At 34.0% G+C, this 26,317-nt stretch overlaps 1 protein-coding gene across 8 annotated transcripts in view; it reads left to right on the top strand.

Annotated features, from left to right (window-relative positions):
- LOC117161533 (uncharacterized) overlaps window positions 1-26,317 on the top strand; it is a 53,342-nt gene that overhangs the window by 2,581 nt on the left and 24,444 nt on the right. Inside the window, exon 2 of one of the 8 annotated variants that reach the window (XM_076623882.1) lies at window positions 9,619-9,652. The exons of 5 other annotated variants lie outside the window; for them this stretch is intronic. The gene's annotated coding sequence lies outside the window, so the exon portion shown is untranslated. Of the gene's footprint in view, window positions 1-974; window positions 1,083-9,618; window positions 9,653-16,512; window positions 16,641-26,317 lie in introns of those variants that run through there. 2 more of the 8 variants (XM_076623879.1, XM_076623885.1) reach the window with 2 other exon arrangements.

Raw genomic sequence — 26,317 nt, 5'->3', positions numbered from 1 at the left:
CTCGTTCGAGAGCGTCCGCAGACCGTTTGGACTCGGTCTCTCGGGTTAATTGATCGGTTGGGATGTTTTCGTCCTCTTGGTCGACCTCGTTGCCGCCGCGTCGGTCAGCTCGATGCCGACATGGCAGTCCGCTTCCACGTGAGATCGATCACTCGAGACTCGAGACGCACTGGCGGCAACCGCCATGCACACTGTGTATTGTGTATATACCATCGCGTAAGTGTTTGACCGTATATCAGTTGTTCAACAGATGACATCCTGTAGCCTGGGCGCGAACAAACGCTTCGTTTCTTCTCCCCTTGAAAAAGACGGTCGCTCGTTCCTCCTCTTTTTTGCGCTCCTCTCTTCTCTCAGATCGAAAATGATTCGCAGTCGCATCTCGACAACTGCGACTGTGTACCAGTTTCCGGAACTGCCACCGTGACGTCGTTTTCGTGGTACATTTCAAGGGCAACCACGAAGGCGCTTGGGAGCCTTGAAAATGTCGTTCGAACACGATTCTAGACTTTGAGCCAGCCGAAAGATGCTTTCTGGCGTATTTGGACTACGAGGATTTAGAGGAGTTATCGAGTACATACTTGAGCGAATGTCGTACGATATATGAATATATGAGCAGTTTATTTGCCAGATCGATTAACTTCACGAAACAAAGTGTAGAGAAAATTGATGAAATTATGTAAGGCAAACATCAATCAAGTGCTTTGGCATTAAAATTTCAAAAAATTCAGGATATGGGGTTAACCACTTTGAAAGGCTCGTATAAAAGTTGATATTATTTGATTTGTGTATGTTTCAACTTTACTGCGTTCTTTGGATCATTCTTGATTCAGTCATGTTGTACTTTTGTTGAGAAATTTCTCATGTTCGAAGGAAAAACGAAAGGATCATTGTTGATATGTATGTATAACTTCGCGTTTCAATTTGATGTCAAAGTTTTTTTCTAAATATTATGTTCTTCTGCCTGTTGAAATTAGGGCTAGGCGAGAACATGAAATTCAGGAACCTTAACTACTTAACCTACAACTACGGACATAGCCCGTAGTACGATGATCGGGCCAAACGTAAATATTACGGGTTTTGAGGTAGGTATTCTTGTTTCTTAGTAGAATATATCTAGGTATTAATTAGAATAGGTTTCTTGTATATTGCTACTTCATAGGGAAATGAATTTTGTGAATTTTATTTCTTGCAAACGGTTCTTTACTTTGCTCTTTGAATACCATTCTTGTGAATGGAGTTTTGAAACTTGGGACAAAGTTATGTCGTTTGAACAAAGTTCTGATACGTGAGATTTTCATCGAAACTAGATAGAGAACATATCTTCGTCTAGAAGGAAACGATGCAGGATTGCTAAATATATATCATGTGAATTCAAGACTGTATAATTATACAAAATTATTTGTTTCTATTATTTATTATCAAAGAAAACCGATTTAAAGCTGAAACAAATCGTAATTCTTGTAATAAAACCTAAAAGTTAAACGATTGTCAATTGCAATTTACATAAAAAAACTAGTATTACAACTCTTTTCTTAAAAAGAAAGATCTTTTTTGTTTCAATCGTCAATCGAACCATAATCAATTTAAAAGGCTGATTTTAAGACGAAAAACTTTCTGCAATCAACCAAATTCACACACAGAGGAAACTAACGTAGAAGAAACTAACCCTTATTGCTGAATAACCAAATTCGTGAACGCTGACGAACAACGCGTCGAAGCGTTATTTTTTCTCGCGTTTTAACGGAGAAGCGGGTATATAACAACGACGAACCGTACACCTCAAGTTTCGTTTTAATCAATACTGTCGCATGGTCGCGTGCAGAAAATTCTTTCGCTTATCGCGGCCCGTACGAGTCGGTAGAACGCCGAAGTGCAGTTAACGCAGCAAAAAGTGCATTTACTTTCCAACTAAGCACACAACCCACCTATCACCTCTTTCTCTTTCTCTTCTTTTCTTTCTTCTTTCCTTTTCCGCCTAGAGCCTGGATGATAGTCACGAACTTGTTAGATAAAAAATTATTTCTTTTCTGCCGGGTTAGACCGTGTTATCTCCCTTCTCTCGTGTCGTTTATCTTCCGCATGGCGCGATATCACAATGATATAACGCAGCTCTGTAGTAGCATTCGACTGATGTTTCTATTCTTTCTTCCTCCTGTTTCTCTTTTGAAATTTTTTGTCTTTCATTTTTTTTCCTATTTAACTTTGGTTCGATGAGTAACGTATTTATGAACAACTTATTTATTCATTCGCGATTAAGCCGGTTAAAACGTGACTGATAGGCTGAACGGAAGCGATATATTTCGCCCGATAATGGGAGGAATGCGGGCGTTTTATGGGTATTTAGATATGTAAGATAAGGGTAGGTTTGATGAACTGTGCGGAAAGTATAATGAATCTGGAGCGTGATAAGTTGTCAGGTAGAGCAGGATAGATTTTTGATAAAAGGTTTTTTATAACGTATACGATTGTCGTCGCGTGAAATTAGACAATACATAGATATGTTTACCGATGAATGATACGTCTGTAGATATAATGTACGGTAGGGGAATGATACTGTTGATAATAACGAAACAAGGGCTGGGTACTTTTGTTGTTTGTACGTATTACACAAAAGTGAAAATGAAACATTTTATCGGCAATGAAAAGTTGGACAGTCTGATAATTATGTGGCTATTGAAATATGTTGTTGTTTGTATTTTGAATGACTATAGTGGTGGTAAAAGATGTTATTTAATTTCACTACAATAAATATATCGGATAAAATTACTTGATATCGAAAAACAGAGATGATTGAAAGTGTTTGTTAATAATGCTTAGAACATTTAGAAGCATAAATTTTTAATTTTACAAAACATGAATATACATAAAATAATATATCAGAATGATTGAAAACAAATGACACGCGTACATGTTCTAAAAGGTGATATCTCAGGCATCTCTAGAAAAAAGTTTAGTTGGGATACATTAATTTTTATTAGTTTTATACGCTCTTAAATATGGAAGGAAACAAAGTGCATTATAGGCATTTGATAGCTTTCTTTTACCGGAAAGGCGAAAATGCTACACAAGCAACAAACGAGGTATGCGCTGTTTATGGTGACGGTGCTATAGCTGAAAGATCTGTGCGGAAGTGATTTGCTAAGTTTAAAGCTAGTGATTTCAACCTTGAAGATCAAGAACGCCCGGGTAGGGCCGCCACCACTGATGAAGATCAGATCAAAACACGGATCGAGAATAACCCACGTGTTACGACACGTGAATTAGCAGAAATGTTCAAAATATCAAAATCTACCATTCACGAGCATTTAGCGAAGCTTGGCTATATAAAACGTTTTGATGTATGTGTTCCACAGGATTTAGCGCAAAAAAATCCGATGGATCGCATTTCTATTTGCGACTCTATAAATGCAACGAGGAGACACTATGTGCAAGCATGGAAGCTTGTAGTGACGGGGATGAAAAATGGATTATTTATAATAATGTTGGGCGGAAAAGAAATTGGGGAAAGCAGAATGAATCACCTTTAGCCGCCCTAAAAGCCGGTTTTCATCCGAAGAAAGTCATGCTCTGGTGGAATTAGAAAGGAATCCTGTATTGTGAGCTTCTACCAAACAACCAGGCGATAAATTCGGAAAAGTATTGCTCACAATTAGACGAATTAAAGACAGTAATTGAACAGAAAAGGTCCAGAACTGGCGAATTGGAAGGGCGTCGTGTTTTATCAGGACAATACGCGGCTTCACATTCTTTGACCATTTGACAAAGGTTGTTGGAGCTTGCTTGGGATGGATCTAATCTCACCGTATTCATTAGACATTGCACCCTCAGATTTTCACCTATTTAGGTCGTTACAAAATTCCCTTATGGAAAAAGCTTTAACTCTTTGGTCGACGTAAAAAATCATATTGAAAAGTTTTTCGTCGAGAAACCTGAGAGGTTCTGGAAGGATGAAATATTCAAAACGCATGAAAGATGGAGAACGATCGTGCGGAAAAAAATAATTCAATAAATGTATATTGATGTTTAAATGTGCCACGTTTGAATTTTCCTTAAAAATCGGAACGAACTTTCAGGACAACCGTATAATTTTTGCATTCTCTGCCTGAGTTTGTTGTTTATAACTGATATTGATATAGTATTTAACAATTCTGCAATTACAGCTGAAAATACCTAAAATTCTGTGGATAAAAGCGTTAAAAATTATTGTCAAAAATCCATACATGCGTATTCAAAAGGCTAACACGATCGTCCATGTTTTATCATCCACGATGTTAAATCAACAATAATAAACGGTCATCAATCACAAGAAATCAAAGTCGAAAATACACGAAACAAACGTCGACAAATATAAATGTTCAAAAGTGATGTCAAAAGTTAATATCGACGTAGAATCTATATAAGTTTATATTTTTATAAAAAATATAGAAAAGCAGGAAAATTGAAATTTCGTTTACATCGACGATGAGAAGCTATTTCGCGTTCAAACTATAAAGCCAGTAGCAGAGGAACATTTTTTAACCCTGTATATTTATATACACGTTCTCGTCGCTCGAAGCTGGAAGACAAGGCCCTGACATTTTCCGTGCTTGTTTCCCTGTCCAGCCTTTTATAATCTACGCGAGCGTTTCGAAAACAGAGGAGATACGGTCAGGTAGGCTAGTGCGAGTCGAGGCAGTATTTTAACAGCGTGAAGTGTTTGGAAAACCAAAACGAGATTTCACTTTCCTTCCTACTATGAGATGTTGACACGACTATTTCATGGCGTTTTTCATATTAAACTCAGAGTTCAATGTTTTATATTTTTCTTAGAAAGAGTACGGTTCTCATATTAAAAATTAACAACGGCACAGCAGAAATTTAATTATACTAAGGTAGCTGAGTTTGTAGAATTTTAGTATCACTGTGTAAATGTAGTGAAAGGAAAAGAAGGCTTACATATACGCAACTGTGATAAGAAGATGAAACAGTTCGTATTCGATAAAAGAAAAACAAACTGTAGAATGTAATCCTCCTGTTAAGTTTATATGCTTATCGTATGATTGGTTGAAAATCACATTAACGTAAATCAGTTTATTGTTAGTACTTATAAAATAGTATTCTGTACTTTATGGAAAATTCACAATTTTTTGTTCAATACACAAAGGAATGACACTTTCAAGAGGTTGTACACGTGTGTATAATAAATTAGTATTTTCAAAATCTTGATTTACACCGTGTATGGTATTTTTTATAACACAACATACGTAAATTGTATCATTTTTTGAGAACTGGCTTCGTTTATTTAACTTTTTATTATGACTCTACAAAGAAATTGCACTATTCTTTTATTACTAAGCGCATAATATAAGACACTGTAAGTATAACACGGACGCAGATAAAATTTCCATATCATATCGGTCATATCTGCAATGAAAATAATACGAGAGAGTGTTAAAGAAAGGATTAACAAATTTCTGGAATTGTAGATCCTTTCCACACCAGTTCCCTAACATTATTTGAAGTCTTGGGTGTCGTTTCTTTTTCCTATTTCTAGGTTGTCCAGACTACCTTGAAGTTCATTGCATTCGAATAAGTGTTCTCGCTTTGCGTTTCTTTCCTGCAATATGTAATGCAATTTACAACAGTTCCTTCTTGTCGTGTAAGAGCTATTATTTTTCTTACTTTTAAACAATTTATAAACTCGATATTACTCTTCAGAACTATCACACCTACTTACAGTAGGCTTATAATAAGCTGTTATGATACAATAAAAATTATTTAAGCCAATATGCAATAACAAAATTGCAGCTTGTAATTGTCAGTCTGTATAAATTATTTTATCACTACTCAAATTCAAATACTATTATTATAAATTTACAAACGTTAGAAATAGGAATATCTTCAAAGATGTACAAAATATTAGTTTCAAAATATCAATTTCAATTTCTTCTTGCAACTATGACCAACAATTTGGAAATTTGAAGTGTTGCGGAGAATTCTTGCGCTACCTTTCTTCTTACAAGATTAGAAATTTCTCAAAAAATAGTAGTAAAAAGTAGTAATAAACTGAAAGATAGTACGGTAGTCATCTGTTTCTAATTACTATCTCATCCTTGAACTATTTATTTTACTTAAATTCATATAATATTATTATTAGTCGACTATAGGTGTCTAGACACTTACGAATGCTAGTATACAAGCCCAACATCTTCAAATGCATAAAATATTAGTTTTAAAATACCGATTTCAGTTTCTTCTTGCGACTATGACCAACAATTTGCAAACACGTAGCATCACGAACAATTGTTGCATCTCTCTATTTCTTGTGCTGATCCTCGGAGCTCGTTGCATTCAACTACATTTGGAACTCACGTTTCCTACGTTGTGCCAGCACGGTGATACCGGTCTTATCGTCTTTTGTTCCTCACGGTACATGACGTGAATTCAATGTCAAAAGCGAGATGGAAATAACAGGCCGGCAGAGCGGCCTGAGAAAGTGGCGAGTATCGATCCACAGTTTAGCACGGGTCTGTGTATTTACATGCAAAACCGAAACAAAATGTGCATCCTTAGGCTATGAGCGCACTAGGGACGGTTTGTCATTTACAGAAAGGACATCCGTTTATGTGGATGTGCGTGCAATTGACGACACGACTGCAGGACATTTTCGTTATTAGAAAAAGAAGAAGAAATGGAGTTTTTGATTGATGCGAACGAGAGTGAGAAAACTGTCGCGCGGTAAAGTGTTGCTAGTACGCCTAAAGCTCGATATCGCCATATCTTTCCGTGTTCGTTGAACGTAGGCGCATCGACATGTATGTATGATGCAAATTTGTGAAAGCGAAATCGCGAAGCACAAAAAATTGAAAGTTGCTTTTCCAGCGGAGGAAAGGAAAAGTTTCAATGGCAAAAAAGCAAACGTGTTATACTAGGCGATTCAGACAATTTGATAGTTGCTTCCTTTTTTAATTACTGTCGTTCTTGAATTATTTAAGAAAGTCTATTATAATAACTAATGTATTGAAATATATTGAATATGAAAATTTGCTTTGTAATATTGTCAGAGGTACGGGAAGAATTTTATTTTCAAATTTTATGTTAGCTTTTTGTTATGACAGAATTGTTTACGATTTTTTTAAAGATTCGTCCTGGAAAGATTTTTATGATATTTTAATGAATATATATTTGTGTCACAGAAGCTGGTTGCTACAATTACTATCATCTTCTTTTTGTCGATGTTTCAACCGCCCTTTGATCATTTGGAAAAATCTAAATGTACCTAATAGATATTTTACTTTAGCAAAAAACTTTATTTCTTAATATTGTTAGAGCGGCACGATGAATTTTATTTTCAAATACATATATCATTTTTTTTTGTAACACAGGGTCGTGCATTTACAGACATTTTTTTAAGAACAGTTGTAAACGTATTTAATTAGATAAAATGATGTTCATTATCGTCTTCGAAGCATTGTAACTTCATTCGAAAGTAATGTATCTGTTCTAATAGTTACTCGGTCTCATTTTGTATTATTTTATCTGTTGGTACAAGAAGTTTTCTGATAGAGGAAGTATAAATTTCTTCTATGATCAACTGATAACCATTAACCTACTGATCTGAGAAATTTATGTGACCCATAGATAATGCATTTACACACGATGCTTTTGAGATCTATCCAAATGAGATAATCAATAGCTTTACAATTAAAGGAAATGGGTTTATACTAAAATTGCTTGCTAATAACCCAGTAATAATTGGATGAAACTAATTCATTGGTTGAAAATACTTTGTGTTTATGATTCTTATATGAAAAACAATCTTTGTACTGTATTCGTTTTTATTATTGTGGATGTTTATGCATTTATGAAAAATTTTATGGTGCAAAAATATACAGAATGTACAAAATAATCAAAGTAAAATATTAAGTCATAATATTATAAGTCATGCTCATCGAAATATAAATTTTTATAAATAAGCGTGATCTAATTATTATATTTGGAATGATTCGGTTCAGAGATTCAGTTACTTAAAAGATTAAACGATATTTTCTTAAAATATTTGATCAAATCTTTAGAATATAATTTCCAATTTCGAGAATGGCCTGGTTGTTTCTTGAAAAAAAAAGATATTTTTGTTCTTCATTTGGTGGTTCTGTTAATGTTTCTAACCGAGATAAAGTTTCATTTTTACGATTCTTTTCTCTATCTGTGTGGAGATCTGGATTACTTTAAACGATTCGTATTTAATCTAGCTAAAAAGAACAGAGAATCCTGAAGATTCACCACGGTAAATTTCAATTATGTTTCTATATCACCCTCTAAGGAAAAAGAAGGGAGAAAAGAAAACGAGAACGTATTGTTTTCTTTGGCAAAGAGGTTTCTCAATGTTTTATATCCCCCTAAGGAATAGCACGATTTATCTTTTGTTCGAATAGCAACAATCCCAAGTGGAGATGCAAAGTGTTATTTCGAAACTGTGGCTCTCGAATTTATGTTCTCCTCTTTGTCGATCGCGTCCTCGAATCGACGTGAATCGTCTTAGAAATTTCCGTTTGTACCGCTTTCCAGTATGTTGCAACCGGCTACTATTATACTTGGTTATGAACTAGATTGAGAACGCTGATCCATTCTTATATCGGCTGCTCTGCTTTTTATTTAAGCCCCGTCTGGTGAATTAATCGATGAATTTGAAATGGAACAACGATCAGTATGCTTCAGAGAGCAAATTTTCGTAACAGGGAAATAAAATATTCGTGTAAATATAACATTCATGCTTGTATATTATTGTTTATATTATCATTAAACTACGGATTGTTTCTGCAATTTTATATTTTTATGGGTACGATTGAAAAGATGGAACCAAAATACGCTCTCATTCTCTAAATATCATAATAAATATTCTACTTTGAATATTTTGTATGTTTTTGCATGTTATATGCATTCTATGTATTTTTGCACTTTTAAATTTCCTATAAATGCATAAAAATCCGCAGCCTACTTATCGCTTAATTTTATTTATACTTTAATTCAGTTACATTAAATAACAGACTCACACGTACAATACCTCATGGCAGACATGCATTTTTTAAAATTACGGCGAAAATCAAAATTGGTAGTATCTGATACGACATATCTCACCAGTTATAAGTTGAACTATGAGGCTCGTCGTTATTCTATCAACACGTACAGTTGTTGGTACACGTAACAGAAATCTCTGAATGTGTGGTAAATCAATAACAGTTAAGCAACAAAGATCAAGAAGGACTAGACTCGACAGATAAATCTGGCCGTGTGGGAAGAGAGAAACGTGGGAGAGAGAATGAATGTGTTGTCAATGAATGAACGATTTGGTATACCTATCAATAGCGCAATGCCGTCAACAAAACTTGTATTTTCCACGATCACCGTGTCCGATATCTCATCGAACGAAGCCGGAAATTGGTGACAGCAAAACCGATATGTCGAACATCATCCACGTCCTTTCTCCTCCTCTTCATCGCCAAGGTCATTGCTAACACCATCAATACCGCGGCTGTATTGGAAAACTTTTCATTTATAAATTGCACTACACTTCACCGTGACCGATATATCAGAAGGAAAAATTCTGGACTTGTTTCGTCTGTTTTTTTTTTCTTTCAGATTGCAGGGAATGTTAACAGCCGATTTTTCGCAGGTACGAATGCTAATCGTAGAAAGTTGCCTTGGATGTAAAGAGACTTTATGTAATGAAAACTTTTTTTTCTTTATCGTTTCTTTTGTAGTTTAATTGTTGTGGCCTGATGTAACGTCGTTATTTTAGAATTCATTGTTCTTAAAAAAAAAGGAACATTTCAGCTTGGAATTTTAATAGGGAACGTGAGTATTGCATGTTTGAAACGTTATTTTAAACAGAGATTCTTGGCAAATTTAAAGAGATTCTTTTTATAACATTATCAACTGCGTGATAATTGGTAGATATTATTAACTTGGTAAGAATCTGTTTAAGAAGAAATTCACTATGGAGCATCTTTCTTGAATGCTATTTAAAAGTAGGATGAAAGTAAAAGCTCCAAAGTCAGGAATGTATATAAGTAAACAAAAAATATTTTTGCAGTTCTTATAAGCAAAGATAGACATTTTTTCGAAATTTCTTTGCCAAAAGTTTGACAAGTTTTAAAATCAATGTAATATCAAAAAATGACGTTAAGGTAAAAAAATCAACAAATGTACTTATCATATTTTTTACTCTGCTCTTCATATTATATACAGGGTGATTGGTAACTGGTGGTACAAGCGGAAAGGGGGTGATTCTACACGAAAAAAGAAGTCGAAAATATAGAATAAAAATTTTTCGTTTGAGGCTTTGTTTTCGAGAAAATCGACTTTGAGTTTTCGCTCGGTACGCGTGCACTTTATCACGTCTCGTTATAACGGATCTCACTGTAGATTTTTAAAAAAAATTAAAAAAAAAATTTTTATTCTATATTTTCGACTTCTTTTTTCGCGTAGAATCACCCCCTTTCCGCTTGTACAACTAGTTACCAACCACCCTGTATATCTCTTAAAAAATGTCAACGATGATTATAACAGTCCACAGCATTTAATAGAATAGAATGTCTGTGGATGTCGTTAATACAATAGACTGCCTGTTATTTCGTATCATTCCACAAACGCGAATATCTTCGGGTTTCCCTCTCGTTTCTCGAAACAAGATTACAATAGAAAAGTATCTTCGCCAATAGGTGATGCGAACGAAAATAGGTCAACTCGAGTGAATACAATGCATCTCAGAATTCACAGGAGGAAGTATGTACATGTAGCTAAAAACAGCTGGCACGTTGCTTGTTAAAAGTATCGTCTGCTTACCTCGTTCTAGTGTACTTTCGAAACGAATTTGGCGTGTAATTGCTTAATTAAAGCGTAATTGTTACACTGCGCTACTTCTGTTTCCTACGACTCGTTTTTACACAAAATATCTAAGTGGCCCAAAAACCTGAAGAATAGTGGAAAAAATAGTGGAAAGGAAATACAACGTGATTGTTACACTTTGTAATATTCATTTCCCGCGATTTATTTCCATTTTCATTTGATAAAACATTTATAAAACGTTTGAATAGTATAGAAATTATAAATAAAACGTTATGAGATGGTGGGAGTAAAGTAAAATGGATTGTAATTGCCATCTTTTTTATTTTGCCATTTTTATTTTCATTTTTATTTGGAATAGTTTGTATAAAATATTCAAGTAGTATAAAATACGAATACTAAGAAGCATTATAAGAAACATGTAAGTAATGGAAAATACAACGTAATTATTATATTCCCCATTTTTATTTTTTGGTGGATTTATTATTATTTCTTTTTAATATGAAGCTCATGAAAAATCCAAATAATGTAATACAAGGGAAAGCATCGTAGAAAAATCGAAATATAAATTCTAAACCATCCAATTTGCGTAGGAGTAAGAATAATAATAACAAGATCGCGTTATCTTGATATAATCAACATAGCTTGTTTTATCATATTTAGACCTCTATTTTACACGTTTGTAATAAGATGTTAGAGTAAAATGTTGTTGAATAAATATACTCAAATCGGTTATTTCTATTGTAGCTGTAATATTATATCTAATAATCTAATAGTCCTAGTCTTTGTAGCTGAATTACTGAGAGAAACATATTATTAAATAACCAACATGATGTAATATAAATGCAATTGACTATGCAGACAACCATACATACGATTATTTCGAATAGACATTCAAATGTTCTTTATTATGGTCGAGGAAGACCTTCGAAAGAAGACCTATATTTACCTTTCATTTAACTTGCAAATTTATACAATTTCTACCCTGAATGCTGTTCTACCTTCCACGGCAAACAGAATAATAATTAAGCGTTCTATTCTTAACACCAGGCATAACGATAAAACATCGATACTTTCCAATAGAGGTAACACCATTTGCATCATCGCTCTACCATCACGGGAAACCTAAATTCTCATTAAAACTCGAGCGTGCAACGTTACTTAACATAGTTGCAACGCGTCTTGTTTATTTATAGAGTCTTCCTGAAAGGAAATCAAGTGTAATAAGAGGTCTGTTCATCGAGGCATGTTCCGTATCTCCGTACACAAAGTGATCCATACACGTTGCGCTTGGAAAAACGTAATTTCCCTGTGGATCTTCGACCGGTGGCGTACAATTTGCCTCTCGCTGCCAACCGGAATATGATAGCCATTAACGTTTCACGATAGGCAGGTATTAGTCTCGGGGCCAGGAGATTGCAAGCAACCACGTGTTTGTCAATATCGGTGCCTAACAAGGATCTCGAAGGACATCGAGTTTCCTCGAACTTTCTCACCAATCCGGAATACAATTTCCGTCCGACATCTGTTTCGAATTTCCACGCAACCATCTGGTGTAGCGTCTCTTAAGACCTGGATGCAGATGACCGATACGACATCGCGGTGGTGTCACGTCGATGACACTATGCAGATTTATATTTGTAATAACGAGATCGTACGCGTGTGTATATCACTTGATAAGGATCGAAGATAACAGAAGAAACTCATAATAAACCATGTCTCCATTTTTTACGTGTGCACTGTACCACTAGAAATATATAATTGTCGAATTGCGTAATGTCACCGCTGCGAAATCAATGACCGCTGTGATGACGTTAACGACCTCATTCGAGGACATGATGTAAAAAAAGAAATACGAGAGAGAGAGAGAGAGAGAGAGAGAGAGAAGAGAGAAGAGAATCTAAATTATCATTTTCTATTTTCAGGATCAAAGTTATTACTCGAAGAAAAATATTATTAAAAACAAAACAATATTTAATATGTTAATAATCTAGATTCCTTATTAATTTATAAATTCTACATTTGATAAATTTTAATTCATCAAGGAAAATACTATTCCTCTTTTGATAAATTCAATTTTTAACAGTCTTTTTTGAGAACACAAATTACTCAACATTTCAACGTTCTAATCGATAAAAAGAAATATTTAAAAAATTCTTAGAAACATAATCTTCGCCTGTTTAATTCTTAAATATTGTAGTGAAAAAAAATACATTACCTTAAATAGAATTCAATTATTTCCATAAGCCTTCCGTTGCAAACATCTGTCACGTTATATCTCTGCATCTGGTCCGCGTCTAACGTAAATGTGTATAAATATGCACGTCCATGGAAATGGCGCGAAACGCGTGAAATACTTTATTGGCTAGTTTCAAAGGGCAGAGATACGACTAACGAAGGCTTCACTTTGTGGAAAATTTGAACGGACGGTTGCAGTTCAAGGATAAAGCTGACGTCTACGCGGCTTTGTCCTGAATTTAGCTGGGCCGAATGTAACAACGGGCGGTCGTTAAAGGTTGAACCTGTATAGGTGGCCAGAGCTCTGTGCCTCCTGTCCCCACCGTCTGTACCATACACGATGACAATAATTGGCTAATTAAGTCACCCTCACGCTCGTCCGTTGCCCTCGCTGGTGTTCCGGTAATTCAGTCCCAGGCATCTCTTCCTGTGACACAACAATGTAGGTCAATCGACGCGTGTGCCATAAACTGTTGCCTAGGCAAATTCATTTTACGCTACCGATTAGTAGGCTTGGAAGGAGGAAGAAACGAAACAAGGCTTTTTCCTGCTGATGACTTCTTGGTCCTCAGTCTTAATCAGCTTGGTATTAGCTACGCTAATAAAGTCGTCCTAATTCTCATCTTTATTTATATTTTTTTATGCTTTTGTATGAATATATTACAGTGCCCCACGAAAATATTCGAACTACCGCAGAATTTATTTTATGAATATATTATGTGTGATATATGACATTTTTTTTCATTTCATTACCACCGTCATGAGTCACGCCTGTTGTCATTGCAATAGCAAAATTTGAAACCGATCCGAAAATGTATATAGAAGTTACAAGACATTTAACTGCGAACATACACCCAGTAAAAAGTTAGTATACGGTATGAATAATAGTCTTAAATATGCAGTTAGTGCTAAAGATAGTTTCACTACAGGTTGTGACTTCTTAATATAGCGAATAATGTACTATCCAAATACTTTGATGATCTTTACAAAGTGCAATAAATATCTTGTAAATTTTATATACATGCATTTTAAGATCCGTTTCAAATTTTACCAATATAATCAGGATAATCGTTACAGTACTAATGAAATTTAAGAATATTTTGTAAAATATATACTGTACATAAAAAATTCCAGGAGTGTATGAATATTTTCACGAGTCTTTGTATACGCATCGTTTCAAACATTCTATTATTATATAGCACATTGGCTGCACTCGCGTATATTAGTAACATTGCCTACCATGTTAAAATTATTCTATATTGATTTACTAAATCTTAGTCGGCTTACATGAATCTCATACAGTTAATATATGATTGATATTCACTATATTTGATATTATCTATTTGCACAAGATAGTAAGATAGACTGACGATTCTTTTTACTCTCGATTACGAAGCGTTTTCTGTTGAGTCGAAACGTTGATTCGACGGAATTATCGGTGATGAGGCTTTAGATTTCATTGTAAGGTGATCCACGAGTCGAAGAGTAAGCAGGTTCTTTTTTTTCGCAGTAGAAGAGAGATTGGGAATTTTGCGCTGAAACGAGTGAAATTATTAGAAAGGGAAGTACGTTGTCATCATATCTTTTTTATGAAATTTGTCAGTATCTTGTGATTACAGATTCAATACGAAGAAATTGTGTCGGAATATTTGACAATTCTACTGGAATTATTTTTTAGAGATACCTATTATTAGATTTATATCTAATATTTAAAATGTTTGATCTCGTTTTAACTTTATTTTATAGATTTTCTGGGTTATGTTATATTAAACTTGATGAATTTTATTCCAAAATGTCTGTATAAACGGATCTCTCTATGCCAGCTTTCTACAAAATTTTCCAGAATTTCCTATTCCAATTGCTAACATTTATCACTGTCTCGTTATGGAACCACTTCCGCGTTTAATCCACCACTCCTCTTTTATGTTGATTCTCTACGCGTAATTTATGGGTCGTATTTATGGGTAATACATACCTACATACATATTTCAATTTAAACAACGTTAATTGCGATTATATTTTTAGCTTCCTACTTTTCTTCTTCGTTTAAAATTTATGAAAATCTTCTGTACATTAGGATTGAGATATAATTAATAGTATATCACAAATATAAATATTAATTATAATTTTAATAAAAATTGCTCTATTATATTTATGTTTCGAGTACATGATATGTTCTCGAATTTTTACATCCTTTTTAATGTAGTTACTCAATTGAGAAAAACATGATCTACATTTTCTTACACGTGTTCCCGTTTCGACATTAATCTATCTAACGTTCTTTCGTAAAAATCACTCAGTTTGTCAAAAGTATACGCAAAAGCTCACGGATCGACCCAGTATTCACATAATTACAGTTATCAACAATAATGCACTAACATGCCCCATTTAACTGCATGAAAACACACCTTACATACGTGAAACAATTACATACTTCCTTAATAATGAGCGTAAATAGACGCGTAACAATTCAGTGGAACCATTAATTCGCTGCCGCGAGAAAACGAATAAAATTGTACCTCGAAACAAATTACACACATTATATTAATAATGTTAAAATAAACATATATTAATGAAAAATATAGAAAATTTAAATTTCCTAATAATATTATTCTCCACTTTCCTTTTCGGAGGATACTTTACCCGAGTTACAATTAAACACAAATTGCTTTTACGGTTTTAAAATGACTTGTACAACGACAAATATTTGTTGAAAATGACAGAATCGAAGAAAAGTCCCGAAGATTAATAACATCGAACGCGTTTAACAAAAAAATGGTAGGATGTTCCATTCTTCCCAACATTATTATCGAGTTAATGCATTAATTTCTACACTTTGAATGACATTCTTGTCGGTACCATTTCTATTTAGGATAGCCGTAAGCTTGTAAGACTCGTGACGTTTCGCGACTCATCAATAATGATATCGAGGCCACAGGAATTGCGTGGAGACCGGTTGTGTCATAGGTTCCCGATGTCATAGGTCTGCGCTATGAGTCTTAATATTATCCGAAGGACGGATCGAGCCAGAGCCCTGGTATAGTCAGCAAAATGAATTAGCTGCACTTGACACAGGCGACTGCTCTAGCAGGAATTCGTAGTCAGCTTCCGTCCGCCAGACAGTCGAGCAGACTATGCAAATAACCCATGAAACCGTGTGCATGATCGCGTATATACGTGAAAGGCAACGTTACCGTGCAACGGTCTTGGTGCACTACATTCTCGCGTTCACGCTCGTTCACATACATACAGTGTGTTCCGTTAATTTCAAAAATTCGCGCCCGTTGGATGAATTGGTGAAACTGAATTTCCCACGAGTGAAATATTTGGACAAGACAATTGACACATTTAATTTTCGAATTTTTGAGAGTTTAGTAAAGTAGAGTAGGCAAGGTTTGTCTAGGTATCAACATTTTGTAATTCGGTCATGAACTCCGCGTAGAATAATAAACTTTGTTGTATATCATGAGGTATTGCACTAGCTTCTGATGTAATAACGAAAGAAGAGAAAAATATCGTGTGCTTTAAGTGTTCAGCGAGGAGAAATATGAAGCTGTGTCAAATAACTCTAAGATACGGTAATATGCATACGTTACTGAATTATGATAATTATATCCGAAACATATATTAATATTAGCTGAACAAATTTCTCATCGTTTGTCGAAGGATTTATGTTCAGCAGTTATATCCTCCTAGAAGAAGAGATGTTACTGTTTCTTGTAAATGGGATAAAAAGATAACTATTACATATTTAATATAATTGTTTTTTTACATAAATTAAAATAAAGAATGCATAAGCCCGAATCATCAATCTTGGTATTATTCTTGGATATTAATTATAGTATTCAAATTTTAAATTTTACAGACTTGTAAAAATAATATTTTTATTATTTTTATGAACGCGTAAAACATGTTTGTAGTTTGCGTAAAATTCTCTCTTAAAGTTTCAATATTGTTTTGTTTCCGTTTGATACATTTTCAAAGCTACAACTCAAACTATCCAAAGATTTTTTGTTGTCCATCGTTTATCTTTCTCTAGGTATGTTCTTAGGCGAATAGAGTCATGAATTTTGAATCATAACGACCTTGCGTTATAGATCTCGGCGATCGGCTGATCAAGATTCGTTGTTCATCCCGTATGATAACTTATCTCTTGTGAGGCGGCATAAAATAACCGTTTTGAATTTTTATCGGGTAAGACAAAAACAGATTTTGACAATTCTGTTACGATTATCCTTCAGGATGTATAGATGGTGATATATCTAATTTTGCTTAATTTAATGGCAAATGGTTGGGTGACAATGCGCAAGATGAACCGCAAGGAAATGATTTGTAAATAGCTTGCGTTTTCAAATATCATTTTGTATCAATAGAATACATTACAGCATTCTTTTTTGTAATCTTAATCAAGAATAAAATATAACAAAACGTTTCGCCTCGTAATATATTAAAATCTTTTTGTGTTCATAATTGGGGGTAGTTAAGCTCCTCTTATACTTGTTTCTTATACAAATTTTTATTATATTATGTGTTTTTATTAGATAGACTTAATTGACAACATACTGACTTAAAAAATTGCTTCCCTGTAAAATATAGAAAATGTTATTTATCAAATTCTTCGCCTATACTCTTCGAATATATACAAGTCATCCAAAAAGTTTGGGATAAACTTATAACATCTGTTAACAAGGTAAGGTCGAATAGGTACTAAAATTCTATGAATTACATCCTAAATTTTTTTGTTGAAAAATTATGTGTTTAAAGATTTTTACCAATTTTTATGGCCGTTGTAAATTTCTTCCTCTTGTAGGAATGCAAGTTTTCTGTCATATTTCCCCTCATAAATACTTACATAAAGAAAATTTTTTCATAAATCACTGAACGTTTACAGTTTTATATATATAATAAGGCATCTTTGGACATAAGTTTACACGACCTTTTCTCATCTACTTGATCTTATTGAAAAGTAGGATAAATTTAACCCTGATATTTTTAGACACACTCTGTATAAATAGAGTCGAACTGTACTTCTTGGACACCATATATGTTGCGGCATCACGGTCACCGATGCATATCCTACATGTAGACGTGTACTTAGGACATCTCCAGCCTGTATACAGAAGTTGCCCGTATACAAGCTGGGATCCCGTTCGTCGGCTGCATCGGAGAAATATACGGACATATATTCGCTGATATTATCGCCTCCTTAAGCCCATCTCACATCGCGTCTTTTTTCCCAGGAGGCTTCTAAATAATCAGTTCGGCGGAAACTCGTAACGTTCGCGACCAAATGAATCCTGCGCCTCGGTGTCAGAGGATCCGCACGAGCTCGGTGGGAATTTTTCAACGAATTAATTCTTAGATAATTAATCTCTCGCAGCCGCTACTAACCGATATATTAGACGGTTAGAAAATTCGTCTGGCGAACGAAACTCAAGGGAACACGACTCGTGCTCGTTTGTTCGATCGCAATTTATTTAGGTCGAGCCGAGAACGCTCGTTTTTCTTCGTGATAACGCGAGATCATTTGCATAAATCTGTTAAAACGACCGATCCATAGATTTTCGTTACAACATATCTTGAATTTATGTAGGTTTTCATTAGCTCGCTGTCTTATGGTGTTCTTCGCTGCGAGAATGGACATTGAAAATTGGTATTTAGTGCATTAATATCATGTCTAAAATACGAAACATTATTGTTGAGACATTAAAACATCAAAAGTTGAAACATTGCACGCAATTTACATTTAACGATATGTACATCGTTTTGTGTAATTTGAAATTCAAGTTAATTCTCTGAAATTAAAGTTTTCTTGGTAGAAGCATATCTTCTTTCTTTCAATGTACCAAGGTTACAGATGTTTGGTTTTTAACCTATGCCATGAATGTGACGAATGAAGTGAAAATAAATGGTGAAGAAAATCAAAAGGAACGAATACAAAGGATCGATGGATCACGCTCATTTCTTCGACATTTACGTGCGACTTCATGTCTCGCTATTCGCTCTTTTATTCTTTTTTCCTTTTTTTGCACCGTACCTGTTGCCAACCGTTCTAAAGATGTTTATATTCATAGCGATGCTTTTTAAAGGCCTTCCACGATTTTCTGCGAAAGATAATAAATATATCTTCTTATATCAGGAGTAAAAAATTCGTTGTCTTGTACGTTTTCTGATACAATAATTGTTGGAAAATATATATGTTGTCTTCCGTTGGTATTATAAACAAGACTTTATCTTGCTTTTTGCACGAACCTGCACGCGTTTGCGTGCACTGCGTACATGTCGCTGGACAAACCACAATCGACCATTTTAATCGAGCAACACGAACAAGTCTGTTCACGAAGGGAGAAGTTCTTTGACGATAAAGCAGCAGCTGAAAACAGTATTAATAACTACTATAAATTTTGTCCTACTATAAATTTTGAAATTAATGTAGAATGATTGTTAATGAGAAATATTTATTTTGCATGAGAGAAATTGAAGATGTTGAAGATAAAAATAATTTTGGCTAAGAAATGATAAAATATAAATAATACAAAATATAATACTGGTAGAAAAAATTAAATATCGTATGCGCGGGAACATTTAGTCTGAAAAAATAAATATACCAATAAGTTAAACATCATATTCACCGTGGTATCTATTTACATGCGATTTTGAATTTTGACCTGAAGATTGCCATTTTGTATGACACCATTACTCTTCTCCTATTAATGAAGTCATCAAAATGTTTGTATAGATAAATTTATCTTAATTACTTAAACGCAATAACCTTCTTTACTTTCTTACAGTTCTCTACAATGCTTTACAGTTCATCGATGTATATGCTTGACGACAGTTACAAAAAAAATAGATATAGGTTCCGTAATGGTCCTTTTCTTTGCCGACAGATAACGCAGCTTTGTTATCGTTGTCCCGTTTTCTGTACTAGAAACGTGCGATTTTGAGCGTTAGGAGGTTCGGCCGAGTCATCATTTGACCATTTTTATCTTCTTAACAGATTTGGTATCGGTTAAAATAAGCGGAAATTCGATGAAACGTTGGGGAAAATTCTCGACAATCTGATAGGCCGTTTCCTGAATTTCTGTCCGGTTTGTGGATTCGAGCGTCGCAGTTTGTAAGCTTTCTGCCCTTGAGGACTCGCCGAAGCAAATAAGTCTGCGCGAAAACGAGACGTTATTGGAGTTGCTCGTGGCCGTGGGCTTACGATGATTCGGTACGTTACACCGCTCCAAATAATTAGAGGATCTCGTCTCTGAAAGATGCAATAATTGTGACATGAGTGAGTTGCCGTGAGGTAGAAGTTGAAGTTCGTGCTTTCATTTCAATTTTTTGATATTGCCTGATATTTTCTGATGTTTTTCCTTTTTCGTCTTCTAGATTTTTCTTAATGATATACAGCGCTTTTATTTTTTTTTTCAATTGAATTTAATGTGAGTGTAAAGATAAATTTAATGACTTATGATTCCTCGCTTTTGCTACATGTGATTTACGGTCATCGTTCTCTTTAATTTTCACTTGTGATACTTAAATTATATTTTGGCAGAAATAAGCGAATATCCGGATACTTTTGAGCGATAGTGTACGATCGACCAAGAATATATAAATGTTTCGAATTCATGAAAAGGTGTTTCAACGCTCCAACCTGCTTCATAAAGCGGTAGGTATTTCACTATCCTACGTGCTTAATAAAAAAGCATTCAACATTTTAACTTGCTACGTCGTTAAGTTTCCGCTAAAATTAACACCATTCACATTCGATAAATTTCAGTTTCTTTTAATATTCATCAGAATTTCCATCTGAATGCCATTTCTCCTACAAATTAAAGACACTCGTTTATAACAATTTTTGCGTTACGAATATATATGATGTCACCATTTACGCAGGTCGTCGTCCGTGAAATTTTGTTAAACCTCGACGCGTCTTCCGCGAATACTCTTCAAATAGTCGGAGTTATCGTAACGAGCATTAAATCTCGACGCGTGTTAGAGACTCGAGTGCTCGTTAGTTCCTGTTCTCCGACGTGCGTGGTCGCGCGAGCCGTTTCGCAGTCTTTTTGCTCGGTCGAATCGAACGAGCTCATTTTCCAATGAGAAATTCACCGTTCAGGAACGAAACGGTAGTCCGTGGCACGTTTCACGATAAACTATTACCGTAACGAACGCGTCTTGTACCTACACGCTTCGTCTTTCTTCATGCTGGCCAATATATAGAGTTTCCAATGAATATCGAAGACGTTCTTTCCAGAAGGATTTTATTCGGTCGAGCGAGGGAAGAAAGCGAATCATGGAATTGAAATGGTAAACGATCTAAGCGTCAGAGCTGAAGCTTTCCAATAGAAACAAAGAAACGCGTTAATTTTGCCAGTTACGTCGTTTATCATTTGAACGTTGCGGACTTGCAGCGTTTATCACCTTTGCAAATGTAAAAGGAGAATAAATGCTGAGGAATATGTTGGAATTAATAAAATTAAATAATAAAAAAAGGTAATAATATAACATAAACATAGTAATAATAATAGAGACAACAAAATTAGATAGATTTATTTATTATTGTATTATACTTTTGATTTTGTAAACAATTAAGTGATTAAATAATGTTTGCAATGTTACCAAGCTATTAACGTTGTTACAGAGGGATGAATTTATTAAGGTTAGAAAGGGGCGATTGTTATTCCTTTTGTCTTGTTTCGTCGAGAAAAATAATGTTTCTTCTCTTGAATTAAAATTATGCATAAAAGGCTTTCATATATTCAGTGACATTTATTCGTAACAAGATTCATTATATCTTTTGAAATTATGCTTGAATTAAAGAAAAGCTAAATATACATATAGTGCGAATATAATGTATGCCTACCAACATCCTTCAAGAGTTTAAAATGCTAAAATATAACTGGATATTAAAAGGAACCTGTGCTTTTAACTTAAATACATACTTCAGCTTCAAAAGACCTCTCCACTATATAAAATTGTTTAATATGTAGTTTAATAATTAAATTGCCCAATTACACGTTCTTGAGCGGAGCGTACAAATTTTCCCATTTTATCTGAGAAATAAAAGAAATGGTTTGTATATATGAATATTGTTTATATATATTTATATATATTTTAAAAAGTAATTTCACTTTTTTGATATCTATGAAGAAGATCGCTGAATTTAATTTATCAAACTGTCGTATAAATTAAAATTATTCATAAAAAAGCTTTCATATGAGTTATATTCGATGACATTTATTCACAATAACGTTAATTATATCTTTTGAAATTAAGCTTGAATTAAAGGAAATCTAAATATACATATAACGTATATATGATGTATATCTACCAAAATTCTTCATAAGGTTAAAATACTAGAATATAACAGAATGTTAAAAAGTATTTCTACTGTCAATCTGAATATACATTTAAATTTCAAAAGCTCTTTGCTATACAAAATTGTTTAATGTGTAATTTAATCATTAAATTGTCCAGTTACACGTTCTTAAAAGGAGCATACAAATTTCATCTGAGAAATAAAAAAAGAATGGTTCGTATATATCTTTTCAAAATGATTATGATTTTATCGAATATCGCCGTGTTCGAATTGTCAAACGATTAGATTCAGTAATCCGTTTGTTATTCTTTTCTGTATTTGTTTTGCATTTTCCTTGCTTCGTTTCATTTTTGTACTGCCGAGTTCTCGGAAAGGATGCTGCGATTACAAACAGAGTTTTCTCACGTTCATGGATAAAGTGGAATTTATGTTTGGCGACGAAGGTCTCCGCTATCATGTTATGACGATGTCAGAGTCAAAGGAAAAGCTTTCACGATGCAAGAACACGATAGAGGCCTTTGAGGGACAAAATTAGCGATCCTCATATTTACATGCGTACACGTATATCAAACGAGAGTTACACGTGTGTTTAAAATGTCATCGATCAGAGAGACATATATTCTTGAAAGCTTCATTTTATGGAGATCCCCAAGTAGAAAAAATACAAAACTTTAGGGTAGTTTCGTAATTATGAGAGGCAGTGCATTATAAATCTATATTTTAATATATCCTGTATATTTTGTTACCTTTAACATTCTTGTAAATGCATAAATATTCCCAGTCTGTTATGGTTAATTCAAATAAATGTAAGAAGTTCTTTTTTCCTAGTAGTCATTGGTAATTGGTATTTAATGGTAATTACAAACTGTTACTGATACTTTTGCTATGAAAGAGCGTACTATCTCATCAATGGTCATTAATATCTCAAATATTCATGAATTTAATGGGAATTGTGTTTGCTCTGTTTTTTTTTTGCTTTCCCACTTTAATCGATAGATATAATTTGAAATGGAAACAATAAAAAACATTCTGTCCATTCGTTTTTTAGAAGAGTAAAGAGTATATTTGATCGAATTTCTAGGTTTCACAATTTCGAAGACATTTAACTCGAAAAACTGGTTTTAAGCCGACACACGTAAACTTTCAATTCGTGTCTGTGTCTAAAAATACACTGCTTAGCATCGCAATTATCGAAGACCTTGTGAGTTATATTAACATACCTTTTTCGTTTCGAAATGCTGGTAACAAATTTTGTTACTGAACCTTTAGCTACAGTGGTAGGGAAGTAATTAATTAGATTAAAAAATAAGAGAAGGTAAAGCAGGCTTCAGAGAAGGAAAATTATGGCTTATTAAAGTATGTACTTTGAATATATGTCTTTGAATATGAAAGGGTTTATAATCTCCTTGAATAATTTTCAATCTAAATATTAGTTGTTTGGCAGTTAAAAGATTCGAATTGCAACAACAGACACAAACTTTGTAAGATTTAATTAAACTACCAAATATTCATTTAAGTTATTTTTGCTTCACGATGTAATTTTTTCAAGACAAATTTTTCTTTCAATAGTACGCTAATACATATAATAGTACAGACTACAGTACACTCAGATGTGGAAAAATAAAGGATATACCAAATCATCACTTTGCACAATTACTATAATACACTTTTCAATCCTCTATCTCCTTGAACATTTTATATTAAATATTCTAGAAAATAGGTACCGTTCTTTGTACATTTTATGTACCTTTTCTAATCATGTGTATAAAAACCACAGTCTAGTTATATCTGGAAGTAATTACTTTCATTTCAAATAAAAATATCCCGAATGCAACGAAGTCTTGAAATTCCTGACGACGGCAGAAAAGGTTTGGCGTAAAAGTGTTATCAGATGGAAACTTTATCGAAGACAATTCCACTGTCACTCCACGTACTTCCTCTATCAGATAATGTCTACCTGGACATTTCGCCTAGAACAGCTGACAGATAACGCGTCGCTAATGTTTGAGAAATCGGTTTTCGAGCGAGCACACGCTGTTACGAACAGATGTTGTTGGTACTGGTGGTTCGACGTGCCAGAGGCGATCTCATTTATATTCCTCCGGGCATTTCTCAGCGTACGATAATATTCGCCAGTTAAACAATGTGGTACCCCCTTCTTCTCTCGTCGATACGCAATTTTGTAGAACGACCGGGTCGCGAGGGTGATTCATCGGTCGCTGTTTATCTTCCAGCCTTTATCCTAGACTGCATGTCTCTTTCCCGTGGCCTCTGTCAGTGTGCAAAGCCGTAAAGACAGACTTACTTACTTGGCAGGCGTAAACTCGGTTCGATCTGTGGCTCTGGTGCCATTCCACGAAACAACAGAGTTTCCAACGAATTGATAACTTGTTCCTCCTAGCCAGATAGGCGGCCAAGCTGACGCTATCGGTTCACGATGACTTGCTTGACTTTGATTTTACTAACGAGCGAGGGGCTTACTGGTAAACTGCATTCTTTTTTAGAAAAAAGAGATAAACATACAGGAAACGATGTACAGGGTATTTCAGTATTTATTTATCAGCTAGATTCTGTTGAATTATCTGGCTATAAATTCGAAGAAAATGTTATATAGACATACACAGAAACGTTCCGGAATTTCTTTATTAAACCGAGAATATTTATGCAAGTTGATATTTTCATGAGGATAATTCAAACAAAAATGGAATTTAGGAAACAAATGGAATTAGGTTGTCATTGCCATTGTTATGAGACGCTATCATGATTATGTTGGTAAAGTTCGAAACAATAAGAATTATGAGACATTCGATATAAATAATAATTTTCAGAAATTACAAGGTTAATGAAACAGTTAATTATTGTTGAAAATGACAACGTGAGTTCGTGCCCGCCACCCATATGCAGATGCGTTAGTTATAAGAAATAATAACTAGAAGATAATCCTATTTACAATCGATAGATTTAATCGATAGGCTTAAGATGCTTTTTTATTTTTATCCCTAGCTTTTGTAAACGCGTGCAATAGTTTTTTGGCTCACAACGGTGTGATAGATTTATCCATTCAATAAAATAATAACTATTCTGATCCTACCTCTGAGTATAGAAATAACAACAATTATCCATTATAATAACAAACCTGTATATTTAGTGTGATCGTTATCAAACGTTTGTGAATGAATATAGTAACGGATTTTAACTATTAACGTAGGTAAACTGAATCGTTAATAGCTAAGCTTTGCTATGGACTATTCAGTTTATCTATGGTGGCTGAATGTTTGATAGCATATAGAGTTTTCTATTAATTACTTCTAATTTTCTAATTCTTTGTTGTTGGAATTTTCTTCAAATCGTAATTTATTTACTTCGTTTTAAAAACTAGGATAGAATGGATCTTGTACTTTGAAGAAGAGAAAGCAAGCAATGTTCGTTTTTCGTGCTTTTCCATTTCATAAGACATTTTGTTTGTGAGAACAGGAACTGCAGAACTATCAAATCATAGTGATAATAATATCTCAAATATCTCCATAAGATAACGCTAAAGATTTGGTGTACCGGTGAGAAGCAGGAAATATCAGACAAAACACGGATATAATTAAATGTAAAATAATTGATATTTTATTAATCATTCTGTTTTATGATGTTTAATCAAGGTACATATAGGTTTCGTATTATTAACAATACAGTTGAATCGAATTTTGTTTTCTTTTGAGACAGACCAAAGTATCGAAATTTAATTTTTTCCAATAAGGCTATTTTGTGAAATTCCTTACTTTATCCCTTCACTTTTCAATTATTTTTTTACTAGTTTACTTCAAGCTAATTGCTATTTTTTTACGGTTTTTATTCTAAATTGCACATCCGTTGCTTTTATATCGATTGTCATTACCGTCGTCGAAATAACACGCTTTACTATGGAATGATAATATTTCTCGTTGGATGATA

Source organism: Bombus vancouverensis, chromosome 2, assembly GCF_051014615.1.
Source record: "Bombus vancouverensis nearcticus chromosome 2, iyBomVanc1_principal, whole genome shotgun sequence".
In the NCBI taxonomy this organism is placed as follows: domain Eukaryota; kingdom Metazoa; phylum Arthropoda; class Insecta; order Hymenoptera; family Apidae; genus Bombus; species Bombus vancouverensis.
Note: the sequence above shows the minus strand (reverse complement) of the source record. Positions and strands in the feature narration are given on the sequence as shown.